Source organism: Trichosurus vulpecula, chromosome 1, assembly GCF_011100635.1.
Source record: "Trichosurus vulpecula isolate mTriVul1 chromosome 1, mTriVul1.pri, whole genome shotgun sequence".
Taxonomy (NCBI): Eukaryota; Metazoa; Chordata; class Mammalia; order Diprotodontia; family Phalangeridae; genus Trichosurus; species Trichosurus vulpecula.
The window spans coordinates 150,875,501-150,893,230 of NC_050573.1; the positions used below are offsets into that span (position 1 = coordinate 150,875,501).

General features: G+C 39.6%; 1 protein-coding gene across 1 annotated transcript in view; it reads right to left on the bottom strand.

Moving 5' to 3' along the window:
* CPQ (carboxypeptidase Q) overlaps nt 1-16,087 on the bottom strand; it is a 642,525-nt gene extending 626,438 nt beyond the window's left edge. The window contains exon 1 of the mRNA XM_036741920.1: nt 15,983-16,087. The gene's annotated coding sequence lies outside the window, so the exon portion shown is untranslated. The remainder of the gene's footprint in view (nt 1-15,982) is intronic.
* Between the last annotated feature and the right edge of the window lie 1,643 nt (nt 16,088-17,730).

Here is a 17,730-nt window from a genome sequence, read left to right on the forward strand (position 1 = left end):
TTATCAAGGAGAACAGCCCTGATATTCTAGAGCCAGAGGGTAAAATAGCAATTGAAAGAATCCACAGATCGCCTCCTCAAAAAGATCCTAAAAAGAAAACTCCTAGGAATATTGTCGCCAAATTCCAGAGCTCCCAGGTCAAGGAGAAAATACTGCAAGCAGCCAGAAAGAATCAATTTGAATATTGTGGAAAAACAATCAGGATAACACAGGATCTAGCAGCTTCCACATTAAGGGATTGAAGGGCTTGGAATACGATATTCCAGAGGTCAATGGAGCAAGGATTAAGACCAAGAATCACCTACCCAGCAAAACTGAGTATCATGCTCCAAGGCAAAATATGGATTTTCAACAAAATAGAGGACTTTCAAGCTTTCTCAGTGAAAAGACCAGAGCTGAATAGAAAATTTGACTTTCAAACACAAGAATCAAGAGAAGCATGGAAAGGTAAACAAGAAAGAGAAATCATAAGGGACTTACTAAAGGTGAACTGTTTTGTTTACGTTCCTACATGGAAAGATGATGTGTATGATTCATGAGACCTCAGTATCATAGTAGCTGAAAGGAATATGCATATATATATGCATATATATATACATATATATATATGTGTGTGTGTGTGTGTCTATGTATGTATATATGTAGGTATATATATATATATAGACAGAGGGCACAAAGTGAGTTGAATATGAAGGGATGATATCTAAAAAAATAAAATCAAATTAAGGGATAAAAGAGGAATATATTGAGAGAGGGAGAAAGGGAGAGATAGAATGGGGTAAATTATCTCACATAAAACTGGCAAGAAAAAGCAGTTCTGTAGGAAGGGAAGAGGGGGCAGGTGAGGAGGAATGAGTAAATCTTGCTCTCATCAGAATTGACCTGAGGAGGGAATACCATACACACTCAATTGGGTATCTTACCCCACAGGAAAGAAGGAGGAAGAAGATAAAAAAGGGGGGGATGATAGAAGGGAGGGCAGACAAGAGGAGGAGGTAATCAAAAACAAACACTTTTGAAAAGGGACAGGGTCAAGAGAGAAAACTGAATAAAGGTGGACAGGATAGGATGGAGTGAAATATAGTTAATCTTTCACAACATGAGGATTGTGGAAGGGTTTTACATAATGATAGGCATGTGGCCTATGTTGAATTGCTTGCCTTCTTAGGGAGGGTGGGCGGGGAGGGAAGAGGGGAGAGAATTTGGAACTCAAAGTTTTAAAAACAGATGTTCAAAAGCAACAAAAAAAAAAAAGTTTTTGCATGCAACTAGGAAATACAATACACAGGCAGTGGGGCATAGAAATTTATCTTGCCCTACAAGAGAAGAACGGAAAGAGGGATAGGAGGGGAGTGAGGTGACAGATGGGAGGGCTGACTGGGGAACAGGGCAACCAGAATATATGCCATCTTGGAGTGGACAGGAGGGTAGAAACGGGGAGAAAACTTGTAATTCAAAGTCTTGTGAAAATCAATGCTGAAAACTAAATATATTAAATAAATTAAATATAAAAAAATAAATAAAAAGAAAAAGTAAAAAAAAAAAAAAGAAAAAAAACTGATTGTGGTGTATGGTATAAGCTGCTGCTCTAAACATCTTTTCCCCAGCAGTCCTCATCAAAAAAGGTAGCCCTCTCCCCACTAAGTTCTGTTATGAGGTTTACTGCTTCTGTGTCTTGCTTATCTCTTCTGTTGCACTGACCCACTCTTCTGCTTTTTAACCAGTACCTAAGAGTATCAATACATACTTGACAATACAGTTTGAAGTCTGACAAGGTTGTGGCCCTTCATTCACACTTTTTTTCCATTATTTCCCTAGGTAACTCTACACCTTTTGCTCCTCTAAATGAATTTCATTATTATTTTGTCTAGTTACATGTAAGATTCCCTTGACAATTTAAACGGTATAGCACTAAGTCTATAAATTGACTTAAGAATCATTTTTATTAAATTGGTAAGTCTCAGAAGCGCTGTCTATTTTCCCACTTAATTTGTTTTCTTTTATTTCCATAAAGATTGTGTAGTAGTGGTAGCCATATAAACATAAAGCAGTCTTTGTAATAAAGAAACATCAGACACTTCCCAGCATTATCAAATAAGAATGTCTACTGTCAGCAGCAGTAAGGCAAGAAAAAGAAATTAAGGGCCAAAGAAGTAAAAAACATATCTATTTCCCAATAACATGATGGTTTACTTGGTTAACTCTAGAGAATTTTTTAAAAACGAAGAAAATTAGTGGCTTCAATGAAATAATAGATACAAAATAAAACTATAAAAATCATCAGATATTGTGAATATTTCTAAAAATTAAGTTAAAAAATCCAAGTGGAAGGGAGAGGAATTCAGTTCAATCAAAATGATTTATTATTTATTATTAGGCACCTATTAAAAGCTATATGCTGTGCTAGGTACTATATCCAATGAAAAAAAAACGCTCCCTTCCCAAGGAGCTGACATTCTACATAATTATAATTTCTCTTGGGTTATAGAGAAGAGTTTAAAATACATACGCTGCAGTGGTATAATATGCCATCTCCAAGTGATCAGGAATTGAAGGAGATACAAAGGCTCCCTGGTGAAGAAGAGTCTGATACTTTTGTATACAGATGTTAACACATGGGCTTAAACATTTAAACTTTTGTACAGGGACTTTTATGAGGACTCTACAGGTAACGTGAGATTGCCTTTAACACGTAAATGTGCATTATGAAACCCTGAATAGAAACTCTGTCAGTGTAATCAATCAATCAATGAGCATTCATTAAGAAGGTACGATTTGAACTGAATTTTGAAGGTGTGGAGAGAATTGCACATCCAGACTCAGGGAAGCATCAAAGGAGAGACAGGAGATGATAGATGGAGTGTGGTCTATGATGAACAGCAAGAGTACCAGTTTGTCAGGACCATAGCACCCAGGAAGAGGTGAAAGGCTGCAAAGGCAGGGTGGAAGCAGGCTGTGAAGGGCTTTATATATCCAACAGTGGAGTTTGTATTTTATCCCAAACACAATAGAGAGCCGCTGGTGAACTAGAGTATCTGAATCCCAAATTACATGGAGCTTAGTTGTAGAACGTAGCTAGGAAAGGTGGTATTCTAATCCAGCCCTACGGGGAATCCAAGTAGCCCTATGCAGACAGGTATAACACAAAATTAAAGAGTTCTTTGAGATAAAAGGAAGGCATACAGGAGTGGCAGAAAAAAAAAACAACAACTAAGCTTTCCAGGATGCTTTAAACCTGAGGAAATGCACTAAGGAACAACCCAGGAATTGACCTAAAAGCATGAAAAAAGGGAAGATCAAGTATCCAGTTTATACTGAAAGAAAAATGCTAGGGACTAGGTAAAGACCAAGGACCCACCTCTGAAAGGGTCCATATGACAGAATTCTTGGGAAAAGATATTAAAAAGATGAGTAAAGATTGAAAAGGTGGGTGAAGAATGTGCTTTGGGAAGTCCAGCTTCATAAAATGGCAGTCGAAAAGTACTCATGTATACAGTCTAAGCTCTTCATTCTACAAATACAGATGGCTCAAAGAGGGTAAAAGAGAAATTCCATTTTAAATATATAATATTATATATATTATAATATTCCATTTAAAATAAAAATATATTAAATATATGGGAGTTACTCTTCAAAGACAAACACAGAAATTACATAATTACAACTACAAAATAATTTTTAAAGGAATGAAACAAGGCCGAAATAACTGAAGAGATGTCATGACTAGACTATGTCAACATAATAACAGAAAAATGTTAGACAGATTTAGTTCCATATGCCTTAAATTACTAAAGGGATACTTTTTAGAATAAGAAAAAAAGAAAAAAATTCACTTGAAGAAATAAAATTTCTCACCAGGCTGTACTCCTCTTATCTTTTCCACCATGCCTCAGAAATCTCTCAATCCTGGCAGGTCACCCTAGAATTCACACCTCTGACTTACCCTCAGCCCCAGGGCTTTTCCTCTGAGGCTTCTACAGAAATGGAATTAATGCCATTAGAATCAAAGGAAAAAAATACCAATTAGGAAAAATCTTTACATAACATTGTAGACGTAGAGCTTGAAGGATCTTTGAAGATGATCTATTCCAGAGATGTCAAACTTGTCAGTAACACTCCCTAGTGCAGCCTGAACCAGAATAAAATGCAAGTGGGAAATGTATATCAAAATAAAAATTACAATAAAACATAGGTAATGGTTAATTAGTGGTTTTCTAAGTCAATATGCAGCCTGCAGGGATTTCTTTCTATTTGAGTTCGATACTAGAAAATACTAGGAGGCCCAGAGGCATTAAGTGACTTGCCCAAAGACTCATAGGTAATATTAGAACCAAGAGTCCAAATCAAGTTCTCTGACTCCAAATCCAATGTTCTTTACACTGAACCCTGCTTTCTAGCCTGGTATTCAAAGTCTAAGAGGGACTCACACAAACCTTTAAACTGAGAGCCACCCAGCGGTCCACAGGCAAGTGGTCAAGGAATATGAACATTTCTCAAAAGGATAAATATCAACTATCAACAACCACTTGAAAAAGAGTTCAAAGTCACAAATAATTGAAGAAATACAAAATTAAAACAATCCTTGGTACCTCACACCCATCCAAGCAGCAAAGAGATAAAATGAGAAAACTCATTGTTGGAGGGGCCACAGGAAGACAGGAACTCACTGCTGGTGGAGTTGTGAGTTGGTTCAACCATACTGGGAGAGACTTTGGAATAACACAGGAAAAGTTGCCCAATTGTTTATATCCTTTGACCCAGAGATCTCACTATAGGATTTATACACTAAAGAAGTTAATGACAGTAAAAGCAATAAAAGAGGAAAAAAATATTCACGGCAGCATTACTTGTGACAGCAAAAAGCTGGAAACAAAATATATGCCAAATGACTAGGGAGTGGTTGAACTGTGATATATGATTACTGCCCTGGAAGGAATAATCGATATGAAGAATTCGGAGAAATATGGGAAGACATAAACTAAGATATGAAAAGTGATGAAAGCAGAGGAAAATCAGCAATCCAGACAGCACACACCCCTTCCCCCATTCCCACTCCCAGCTCCTCCAAAGCATTAAAGCCTGGTTCTGGCATAATCTAATCAAATTGATAATCGTGAGCCCTATCCCTAGAGACCACAGCTTCAATTATAAGGTATCTCATGAGGATGGTGGAAAGATAATTTACTTTAAATGGAAAATCAAGGTAAAATTTGAAAATACATTCATGACAAACATCCTTAAAGTCTGTAGCCCATGGCAAATCACCAATATCTCCCCGGTCATCAGATCATAAAATCAGAGCTAGAAAGGGCTTTAGGAGTCATTTGGGGACCCCTTCATCACATTTTATAGAGGAGGAACTGAGACCAAGAAAGGTTAAGTGACTTGCCCAGGATCCCACAAGGATGGAAATTGTATTTCCAGACCAGCTCAAAAGATACAACACTTTGCCTAGGGAAGCCTGAAATTCTGGAATAAAAAATGGTCCCTTGGCCACTCAAGTGCTGTGACTCCATGCCTAAAATCTGCTGAGTTCATCAGGGGAACTGTGTTCCTGCTCAAACCAATCCAATAAACACTTGTTAAAAAATGACTTTATGTGTAGGACACTGTGCTGGTTTCTGCGAATAGAAAGACAGGGAAAAACAGTCCCTGTCCTCTAGGGGCTTAACTAAGGATGCAATGCATCAAATAGATAAATATGTACATTATAATTCCAGGATGGAGGAGGCAAGAGAAGAGAAGAAGAAAGGATTCTTGAAAGATTTATAAGGGCCTGCATTATGGCGGTAACCACGGGAAGGAGAGAAAAAGGGACTGATTTGAAGAGTAGAAAGAAGACTGAAACAAGGTAGAGTAGTAGAAAGGAGACTGATGTAAAATTGCTTTTAAAGCTTAGTAACCAATTGGATATGGGGAAAGAGAGAAAGAGAAAAAAGTCCAGGATGACTGAGGTTGTGAACCTGGCTGAAAGGATGGCGATGCTCTTAATAGAAACAGGGAAGGATGGAGAGAGGAAGGAGGTCTAAAGCCTCAACAGATCCTAAGCCAGGAATCAAGGGAAGCGGTAAAACTTCCTGGCATCGGTACTTCTGTATCTTTTCCCAGTGTCTAACCTCAGAGTGAAAGGGGAATCTCAAACTTCCCCAACCATGATGTGAAGCACCTAGCCACACACACTGTTTCCTCTGCCTCCTCCTCTTTGTTTTTCTACTTGCACTCTTCTCATTCTAACCTTTGACGTTAGTTCCTAAGTTATATCATCCTGTGCTGCAGGCTTGTGTAGAATTCTTATTTTTTTTAAACTTATGGAATAAAATTAGCATTTCCATAACACAGTACAATAAAAAAGATGATTTCTTAGGGATGTGGTTCCAAAAGAACATGGTGCCTCCCACAGCTAGGACGTAACCATATATACAGATAAAAAGAGAGAGATGGATATATACACATACATATACACAGAGAGAGAGAGAGAGAGATACACATACATATATACATACATACATATATACAATGATTATAACCATGCAAATTAAGCTACGATGAAGAGCCAAAAAAACTTTGGTCCAACACAATGGACAATTACCAAAGTTATGGGACACATCATTCCCGTCAGTTATCAATCAGTAAGATTATAAAAGTCAAAAGTGGTATGTCACATTAATTACAATCTTTCAATTATCTGCTTTTGTTTTAGTGTTTTACTGGGAATGTACTTTGTGGTATCATTTGTTCAGACATACGTATCTGGCACATAGTAAGTGCTTAATAAATGTTCTATCTTCCTATTCAGCTAACTATCATCTATCTACCTATCATCGACCTATCATTTATCTATCTATCTGCCTATCCATCTATCTACCTATCTATCGATCTAGATGCCCTACCTGTCTGTTCCTTCTTATCCACTATGCAAAGGAAAAAACATTAGGCCTGACATAATAGAACCTGGGTTCTAACCCCAGCTCTGAAACTTCTTCCTTGTGTGACCTTGGAAAAGTCACTTGGCCACACTGGACCTCAGTTTCCTCATCTCTAAAATGCAGAAACTAGACTAGATGACCTCTGAGGTCCCTCTAAGTGCTAACACTATAATTCTATCTCCTATGCATTTTTTGGTGACCTAGATTGGCCTCTCATTGTTTATCATATAGACATCCTTTTCCCACCAGCTCCCCTCCAAAAAAAAGGTCCTTTAAAAAAAAAGGTTCTAAGAACTCCTCTGAATCATGAATCATTCCAAATTCAGCAGCCTTTTTGCCTTTTTCAGAAAGCGGTAATAATCAAGGTATGCTGGAGCCAGCTCCAATCTTCTGGAGAATAGATTGTTAAATTTTTCAGTGTGAGCATTTACACCTCAAAAATTGGAGTATGATACAAATCAGGACTTGATTTATTGTTTAATTGATTGTCCAGATTTAAGAAAGTAATGGAGAAAATGTTAATAATGCAAATTAAATTTAAAAGTGTGTCCTCCATACTTTTTTTGGAGAACATTGGCTGTTAAACATTTCCCAGCACACTCCTACATATATTAAACCAATTTGTGTCTTCAGACTGTCGAATCTTTAGGGCACAAACCTGTTCACATTTGACAGAGTTCATCAACCATACAGCCTTTAACCATACCTAGGCCATTATATAAATAGCAAAGAAACAAAAACTCTGGGGACACAGGATTATGTCAAGCCTACAACTTCAGTGCATTAAGTGAATAAGACCTAGAACTAAAAGCAATGAGTTTAACAGCTTGACTGGGGAGGACACATGAATGGACTGTTTGTTTTTAAAACCAAAGTGGCTTACGGGAGGGAGGGAGAGAACATTTTAAAGCTCTAGCTTGGGGGCAAGTAATAAAAATTGTTGCCTTAATGTTTTTTTTTCATAATATTGTGAGCAGTAGGAAGGTCTACTCCATCATATTACCCCTTAGGGCAGAAAGTTACAGTCTCCTGAGCTAAATCAAACTGGCACCATGCAGTAGTTTTTCAGACAGCAGCAATTGGTTTATGCTGTCCCTGGGCCTTAGCACTTGGCAGATTAAAAAAAAAAAAAGCAACACAAGACTTTAACTTATTTTATGGGTTTCTCTTTTCTTCTCTAGTTACCATCAAATTAAGAACATGGCACCTGAAACCTCCATCTTTCTTTTTTCACTTGCTCCTGAATTAGAGGACTATCTATACACAAGGAAGTAGATACAGTCTACAAGCCACCATCACCTTGAGGTCCTGCTAATAATGAAGAAGCCACCTGGAAAACCACTCTGAGAGTATGCTCACTTCAGGATCATGGATCTGGAGATAGAAGAGATGTAAGAGATCATTTTGCACAATACTCTTATAGATGAGGATGCTGAGGTTTACAAAGAGGTTTACATATATAAAAAGTTGATACACATAAGGAGTTTTATACATTTAAAGAGGGGTGTGTGTACATATATGTATGCTTGTATGTGTGTGTGCATATATATGTATGGAGAGATAGAAAGGGAGAGGTGTTTAAATGACTTGCAGAGGGGCAGCTAGGTTGTACAAGGGATAGAGCTTCTGCCTGGAGTCAGGAGAACTCATCTTTCTTAGCTAAAATCTAACCTCAAAAATTTACTAGCTGTGTGACCCTGAGCAAGTCACTCAACTTGTCTATCTCAGTTTCCTCATCTGTAAAATGAGCTAAAGAAGGAAATGGCAAACCACTCCAGTATCTTTACCAAGAAAACCCCAAATGGGGTCATAAAGAGTCAGACATGACTGAAACTACTTAACAAATGACAACCAAAAAAATGGCTTGCCCAAGGTCACACAGGAAATAAATGGCAGAACCAGGATTCGAATCCAGGTTCTATGATTCCAAATTTAGTTCTCCTTCTGCTAAATGTTTATTGAGTCACTGATTGACTACACCATGATTTTCAGGGATGTCTTGAAAAAATTTAAAACAAAAAACACAACATAAACCATTCCATGGACACTGGGTGGGAATTATTTATACAAGGCCACCAACTTTCTGCTTCCAAAATTGGCAACTCTGTAAATGTTTATATATGGCACTGCTGCCTGTCTTTCTATATGGGTCAAAGCAAAAGAATGTAGTCAAATTCTAAATGAACTACAGAAATTTCCAAGGCAATAATCTCACACTGACTCTTTATTCTCATTCAACCTTTTTTCCAGCATTCCAGACTCAACCACTACCCAAGACTAAATCCATATTCATTCCTACCATGTTACACAACCTGTACCCACATTACTATTAACCCACAATTCACACACAGCTGAACTTGTTCTGTTGTTTCAGTCATGCCCAACTCTTCATGACCCTATTTGAGGTTTTCTAGGTAAAGATCCTAGAGTGGTTTGCCATTTCCTTCTCCAGTTCATTTTACAGATGAGGAAACTGAGGCAAACAGGGTTAAGGTTTTTTTTAGAGGGAGGGGGAAGGGGGAGTAATCAGAAAACATTCATTTCAATCCACAGAAAATGTACTAGACATAAGACTTGAAGGATCCAATGGTATACATAAACCTAAAACAATGACCAAATAGCCCATTAAACTCATTATACTCCCACGCACCATTGTAAGGTAGAAACAACTTTGTGGGATTACTGAACAGATATTTCACATTCACCTTGATCCATAATGTCCAAGAAACTTACAAATTCAGATCTCCTGGACCTCTAAGAGATGGCTTTCTCTAGTAGTCCATTAGCTTTAGTATAATCCTAGCTGTCTTCTCTGAGAGGGAGGCTATTAAGGAAATCATTTCCTGATGGTCAGATGGTGCCAGACTGACTCCTTCTCCTTCTTCTGTAAGATCATTTCCTCCTCACTCTCTCTTCCCTTCCATATCCAATCTGTGGCCAAGCACTTCTGTTTCTGTCTTCATAACCTCTCTTGCATTCACCCCCTTTTCTCCTCTGATACTACCACTACCCTGGCAGAGACCTTCATCAGCTCCCACTTGCACTGCTGCATGCTGGACTATTGGCTAGTTTCATTGCCGTTAAGTCTCTCCTCACTGCAGGCCATCCTCCACTCATCTGTCAAATTGATTTTCCTAAAGTAGGAGTCTATTTCTTAAGCCCTCCCCAAACTCAAGTCTTCTGTTCTCCAGGCTAAACATTCTTTGTTCCTGCAACCAAGGTTTATGCGGAATCATAGTCAAACCCTTCATCATTCCTTCTGAAAAAAAAAGTCTGAAAATGTTTCTCTTCCTCACCTCTGTTTTTGGTAGCTGGTAGAAAAGTATATGGAGTACTGGGCCTGGAGTCTGGAAGACATGAGTTGAAATCTGGCCTCAGATACTTATTAGCTATGTGACCCTTGGACAAGTCACTGAACTTCTGTCTGCCTCAGTTTCCACCACCATTAAATGGGGATAGCAACTGCACCTACCTAGCAGGGTTATGGGGAAGACCAAACGAGAATGTTTGTGAAAGGGCTTAGCTCAGTGGCTGGCTAAGGCACTGGAGGTATTATATAAATGCTTATTCCCTTCCCCTTCCTCTTGGCTACCTAACATCTCCATTCCTCAAGGACTACCTTCTGGTTTGGTTTTTCCATTCCTAGAAGACATATGACCCTGTAATTCAGTTCTCCAAACATTTATGAAGGTCCTATTAAGTGTATGACACTGTACTAACCAATAATTCAAAGACAAACAACAAAAACATAAAATCCCTTGAAGAGCTTATAGACTAACTGGGAAGAGGGAGGGAGGGCAATTTAAGTATGATATAAGGCAAAAAAAATGAGTACAATGAGGCCAAAGGAGGGCCAGGAAAAATGCTTTGGTAAATTTGAGAAAGCAAAGGTCCTGATCAATTTGGGGGCAAGGAAATAGCAACAGAGGGAGAAGAAAGAAGGAGGAAGGGTCAGAAAAAGCTTCTGGTTTACAAAAACAGCCAGAAACATCAGATCCCCACTGAGTTTAACACACTAGACCCCATTTGCGCCAGTCTTATCCAATCCAACCATTCCCAACAGCTAAAGCAGATAGCATTGCTTTATTTTGCTTTACTTTCACTCCCTTTGGAGTTTTGGCTGTTTAGACATAATCATGCAAAATTATTTAAACATGCATGCCAAAAGATTGTTTAAAATATGAATTAAAAAAACCAACATGATCTCAAAGGTCCCTTCCAGCTCCAAAAGTCTATGCTCTGTGATCTCAAATGTATGCAAATGAATGAAAATGTGTCCCCAGACTGAATGGGGGGAAAATGCAGCAGCCTCAGTCAGGGCTTTAATTGATGCAAGTGAGTCCCCAGAAGACCATGGTATCAGAGAATGAAGCCGTGTCCTCCTCAGTCACCCCCACATCTTGTTATACCAGAAGAGAAGAGGAAAGACCGAGAGCTGGAATTCACAACTAAATTGCCAAAGAAAGGATATTCAAAAAATCACAAGCAAACTGTTTTGGCTTGGGTTAAGGAGAGTTCCTTGGAACAGTCTATAATTTCAGGAACAATAAATCATTATCCCAGATAACATTCTATATTGGTCTGACCACAGGCCACATTTTCTACCCCTAACCTTTAACCTAGCTTGCATAAAACTTGAATATATCTGATAACTGCTGTCATTATTTAGTGTATGTTGTTTTTGTTGTTTAGTTGATTTTAGTCATGTCCAAATCTATGTGACCCCATTTGGGGTTTTCTTGGCAAAGATACTGGAGTGGTCTGTCATTTCCTTTTCCAGTCCATTTTACAGATGAGGAAACTGAGGCAAACAGGGTTAAGTGACTTGCTCAGGGTCACACAGATATTAAGTTTCTAAGGGCAAGTGTGAACTCAAGTCCTCCTGACTCCAGACCCGGCATTCTATTCACTGCTCAACCAAGCTGCCCTTATTTAGTTTTACCAATATATTATTTGCTCTCACTGAGATCTTATTTTAGTGGTGTGATCAATATTCCAGGATAACTCATTCAATTCAATAAGCACTTATTAAACACCATAACAGGCACTGTACTAGTCGCTGTTAAAAGCAAATAAACAACAAAAAAAAAGTCCTTGCCTTTAATGAACCTACATTCTAACATATAACCTTGATATAAACCAATATGGAAAATCATAGAATTTTTAATTCAACAACATTCATTCACTTAGAAAGGCAGCATAGTGGATCAAAGGGAAGACTGAACCTAGAATCAACTATCTGGCTCTAACACATACTGGCTGCATGACCATAGGCAAGTCACCTAATCTGTCTGAGACACAATTTCCTCATTTGTCTGCATTTGAGTCACGGACACCTGCTAAAGAATTGATGCCCAGAGATGTTGGAGAAACTGTCCCAGGCAATTTATATAACATGGTCTGACTGCTAGAAGATGATGGGAGAAGAAAAAACAAGTGGAAAGTAAGGCAAGAATGGCTTGACCAACACCAAAAGACTCAGTTGGAAGGGATAACCCAAGTGGAAGGCACACTCTCCAGGCCCTGAGTGAGGAACGAGGTAAAGTACTACAAAACTGTCATGATTCAACCGAAAGAAGAAAACCTAGTGGTTAGGATCAAATGTTCCCACAACCATCTAGAAAGACTCTTTGTATGGAGGGTGGGGTGGTGGGACCAAGAATAAATGGGCAGAAGATTTCAATAGGTTGGAGGCAGTTAATATTTGAGAGGAGAGGTTCCTAACAATTTTTGTGTCATGGACCCCTTTGAGAGTCTGGTGAAGCCTATGGACCCCTTCACAATGTTTTTTAAGTGCATAAAAAAATGTGTAGGCTTATAAAGAAAACCAATTGAAGTTATCAAAATAATTTCTCTTTCAAGTTCACAGAACCCCTGAAATCTATGCACAGATAACTTAAGAGTCCATGGACCCAAGGTTAGAAACTTCTGTTCTAAAAGAAAGAAAGGGCTATAACACTTTTCACTTGAGGCAGCATCGCAATCCTCTCCAGATTCCAAATGTTCAAAAGCTAGCACTACTTGTTGGAACAGAGCCAAATAGCTGTGGGCTGAGAAGCAGGTCTAAATGGCAAGAAGGACCTATTATACCTACAGGCAGTTACAGTGTTAGAGCACCAAGAGGAAGGAGTTTGTCGAGGAAAGATCTGTGAGACTCAGAGAACCAAGGAGAAGCAAATTTCAGCCTTCCCCAAAATGACCTGAGGTCATGCTATATGTCACTATAAAGCAAGAGGGCAAGAGGGTAGCCTCTTGAATCTCTGTAAGGTTGAAAATGAATATTTCACATGTCCTTTTCTCTATAAATAAAACTGTTGTGTTTTGAAGCCTTGTCAACATAAGTATTTTAAGAGAGCCACTAACTACGCTTGGGGGAGTACGAGATACTGAAGTGCCCTGGCTTCCCACCAGGGCCTGAGCAAGGAGCTAGACTAGGAGAGGCCCCTGAAGGGTATCAAAGCCTCCGACTAGAGCAACATGTACAAATGATATTTGTAGTACCTGCCTCATAGGGTTGATATGAAAAACAAATGAGATAATGTTTGTCAAATACTTTATACACTTTAAAACATCATATAAATGTCAGCTAATGTGATTGCATGGCACTATGGTGATGATTTGTTAACAGTTCAAAATTAGTGGGGTAAAGAAAAAATATATGCAGATAAGTGTTATAAATCTTCCTACCTTTAAGTAAAGTGACACAGAGTGTCCCAAAAGTCTTAGTGCTGCTTGAATAGCTTGGAACAGCACCAAGACTTTTGGGACACCCCGTGTGTGGAAAAACTAAGATGGCTAAAATGGACATATTTAAATTAGGGATGATCATTCACTTTGCTAAGTCACCAAATGATTCCTTTAAATAGAAACAGAACACGGGGGGCCATCCCATTCTCATTTAAAATATAATTCAATTCACAAAAACGTTAAGTTTATACTTTTCATCTCTATCAGATAATAATAAGAGTTTACACTTAGATGCTTTAAAAGCACCTTCTTCACAGAAATACCTGTGAGGTAGGGGAGTTGTAAATAGTATAATCTCCCATTTTCTACTTGAATAAAGTAAGGCTTAGAAATTGACCCAGAGAACTAGCCAATTGCATAACTGAAACTCAAAGCAAGGGCACCTTTCTCATGTTGAGGATTCTCTCCCCAAAGCTTTCTTCCTGTGCACCAACAATGAATACAGATTTCTCTTCTGTCTGTAACTTATGTGGCATCACTAGATAATGCAGTCAGAGATTTAGAATTGTAGAGGCCCTCAGAAAGCATGTAGTCCAATGACCTTGCCTCCCACCCCACCATTTCACAGATAGGGAAACTGAACCTCAACAGAGAAAAAACGATTTATCCAGGCTGTCAACTAGTCCACTTTAGCAGTCTGATAGATAAGATGCTTCAGCTTGGCCTATGCAGCACCATAAGTAACATACTTCAACATATAAGAAATAAAATGTTAAAATCATAAAATAATAAAGCTAGAACAATAGAACCCTAGACGAAAAGCTGGAAGGGACCTCAGAGGCCATCAAGTACAACTCCCTCATTTTACAGAGGACATCAGAGACAGGATTTGAACACAAGTCCTCTGACTCTGGGCCTGAGCTCCTTCTCTTATACAAGATGAGTTCCCTGAAAAGAAGGAATCCTTCTCAGCATACTCTCATTTTAGAGATAAGGAAGCATAGGCCCAACCGATCTGCTTGCATCTAAACAGTTAATTGTGTGTCTCCAGAACACTCAGGGCTAGCCTGCCAAATCCTCAGAACTCTTGAAAGCCTAGAGTTTTTCCCCTAAAAAATTCTTCTGAGTAGGAAAACCCTTAAATATGTTCTTTCCCATGTTCTCTGTCAATAAATGTTAGATTCCTTTATTCACTAACATTTCTTGAGATCCATAGTTTCTCTTCAGTTTCCTAGGTACTAGGATGAGAGACAGAGGAGAAAAAATGGCTGAGGATGGTTGGGAGAGAGGGATGAAGAGGCAATCCAATAAATGGGGGAGCGAGGGGAAGAGGAGTAAGTGCTTCTATAGGGCCTACTACGTGCTCAGTGCTGTGCTAACCACTTTACCAATGTTTCATTTGATCCTCACAACAACCCTAAGAGGCAGGTGCTGTTAAGATCCGCACTTTACAGAGGAGGACACTGAAGCAAGTAGGTCATAATTGACCTGAGGGCTCTATCCACTGCCCCACCTAATTGATAAAGTTTTTACTCTCAACAAAGCACTCTCCTAGGCTATAGAGGCACAGCAAGGAAATAAAATATGATTTCTACCTCAAGGAGGCTACAATCTAACCAGGAAGATGATAAGTAACAATTAGAATAGAAGTATCAAAGAGATGTCTAAACACAGTGTATTCTTGAAAGAACGGATCATTTGTGGGGGGAGGAGAGACACTACCAAGTGCTTCCCCTACATCGCTCTTAGGAAATCGCTTCAATTTCCCCCCCATAGGGTCTTAGTTGTATTACTATTCTGACAATATGGTCATACTTCACATCTCTGGGGATTGGGTGGAGGGGGATTAAGTAAGATGTTTCCTAGAGGCCATGAATAATGCTTTAAGACTAGGAGTCACGAGATCTGGGCTTGCCCCTGAAGGTCAGTCACTTCAGCAGGCTGGGTCTTAGCCTCTTCGGTAAAAACCTGGAGACAGAATCTGCAAGGGCCCTTCAAGCCAATTCTGAAGTTCCAGGGTACTTTAAATATAAACGTTTCCTTCCCCCTCCCCACCCCCACATAGAACGGAAACTTCTGGAGAGCAGGGATTATTTCATTTTTTACTATCTCTAGCGTCTACCATGCACACAGTAGGTGCTTAATAAATGGAGTGCTAGTTGTTCGTCCTTCGTTTACGAAGAGGGCCAATGACATCACTAGGGATGTCTAGCTTGGAAGCACCGATGTAGAAGAGCGGTTTTTTCTTCTCGTTTTAGGGCAGTGCTACCGTCTTTTCATCCCGTGCCCACTGAGAGCCTGGCTCCTATCCTGCTCCCCAGGCTTGCGGCCTTCCTTACCACGACCCGGACTCCGCTACAAACACGCACCTTGGAGCACGCGTGCACAGAGGCTCGGCAGTGGCCGCGCGTGCACTGGCTGCAGAGGAGGCAGCAGAAGAGGCGGAGGCGATGGCAGCGGCAGCCCCGGCGTCTGCAGCTCAGGAGTGGGGGGGGCACCTAGGCCGGGTCCTTCTCTGCTTCTGGCGCTCCGCCAGGAGAAAAAAGAGAACAGCCTTATTTCTGGCAGCCCCGGGTCGCGTGACTGCGGCTGGGCCTCTGGGTGCAGCGCCTGCAGCGGCAGGAATGCGGGCCCGGCCTCTTTTGTCCACCTGCAGCTGCCTAAGAAGCCTGGGGCAGCTTGCATAACAGCCCTCCGAAAAGGCAAGCTGGGGAGACCCCAGCCCCTCCACTCACTCCACTCTTCCCGGGGCTTATCTCGCCCCCCTGCATTGGGACACTCGTGTCTGAGTTTCATGTAAAACCTTATTATGTAAATTGATCATTTAGCCCGAGTTTGTTTTTTTTTTTTTAATAAATATACCTATTTTTAATCAGAGACAATAATATGAATTTCTTTAAAAGAGATGGAGGGAGAAAGTTGGGAAAAAAACTCAGGGGAAGATAGAATGCAGTTAGTTTCAGAAGCAGCATCCTCAGGCCGAAAAAGCCTGGCCTGTGTGCAGTTTGGTGCAGGAACTACTGGAGATATAGGAGAAAATGAATCTGACATAAGGAAGTGGTTTTGGATCAGGGTCCCGCGAGTGTAGGAAAGGAACTGGTTTTTGAGGCTGAAAATGAAAACTGAAAACGGGATTCCTCTCAAATTGAGAGATTTAAGTTGTTTTGTTTTATTATTTAAAGGTTCATGATTTATTTATTCAACAGCCTAGTTACAAAAATAAAGAGAATCACTGTGGGAAATAAATGGTAAATTACAGTCTAATCCAGTCCCTCTGTCTACCTGAGCTCCAGGGAACAGCAATATTTCAAGGTAATACAGAACTTCCCATGAAAAAGTGACTCTATGTCAAGTATTTCTCATGTGAGATGAAGCTGCACCAAGTATGGTTTTGCTCCCTTACAGTAGCTAAATCTGCCCCACAAATGTAGGTTTTTATTGTGGCCTCTACCTGTGCTGCTTAAATTAATATCACTTTCTTTCTATATCTACTTACAAATCCAAGCATTTGTGGCTCCCTCCCCCCCCATTTCTCTGTCTCTGTCTCTCTCTCTTCACACACACACACACACACACACACACACACACACACACACACACACACACACACACACACTTTTGAGTGCAGGATGAAATCCAGAGCTATCTTCCTCCTAGCTCTATTATCCTCAAATGGGCCAGAGTGGAGAAAGGAGAGATTTGAGTTTTTCAAGGTTTTTTGTTTTCTTTTGTTTTGATGGTGGGGAGTACCTTTCTATAACTCACCATTTAGCGTGGTTCCCGGAACATAACTGTTTATTGACTGACTAAAGCCTGAATGATGGGGGCCCCCTCTCTGATAGCAAAGTGGCAAAAAGAAGCTTTTTGAAGTTCCTCTATTAAATAAACTCTCTGTTGAATGAATAAATGCATGAAAAAATTCATTAAGTGTTTACTAATAATATTAGCATTTATTCAGCTCTTTAGGGTTGTCAAAGTATTTTATGTATATTATCTCATTTGAGCTTTACAATAACAGGAAAGTTAGAGCGAATGGTGATTGGAGTTTTGGGGTAATTGATAGGACTTTTTGAAGAATGATAGCGTTGATTTTATTGTAGCTCTCAGAGCTGGGGAG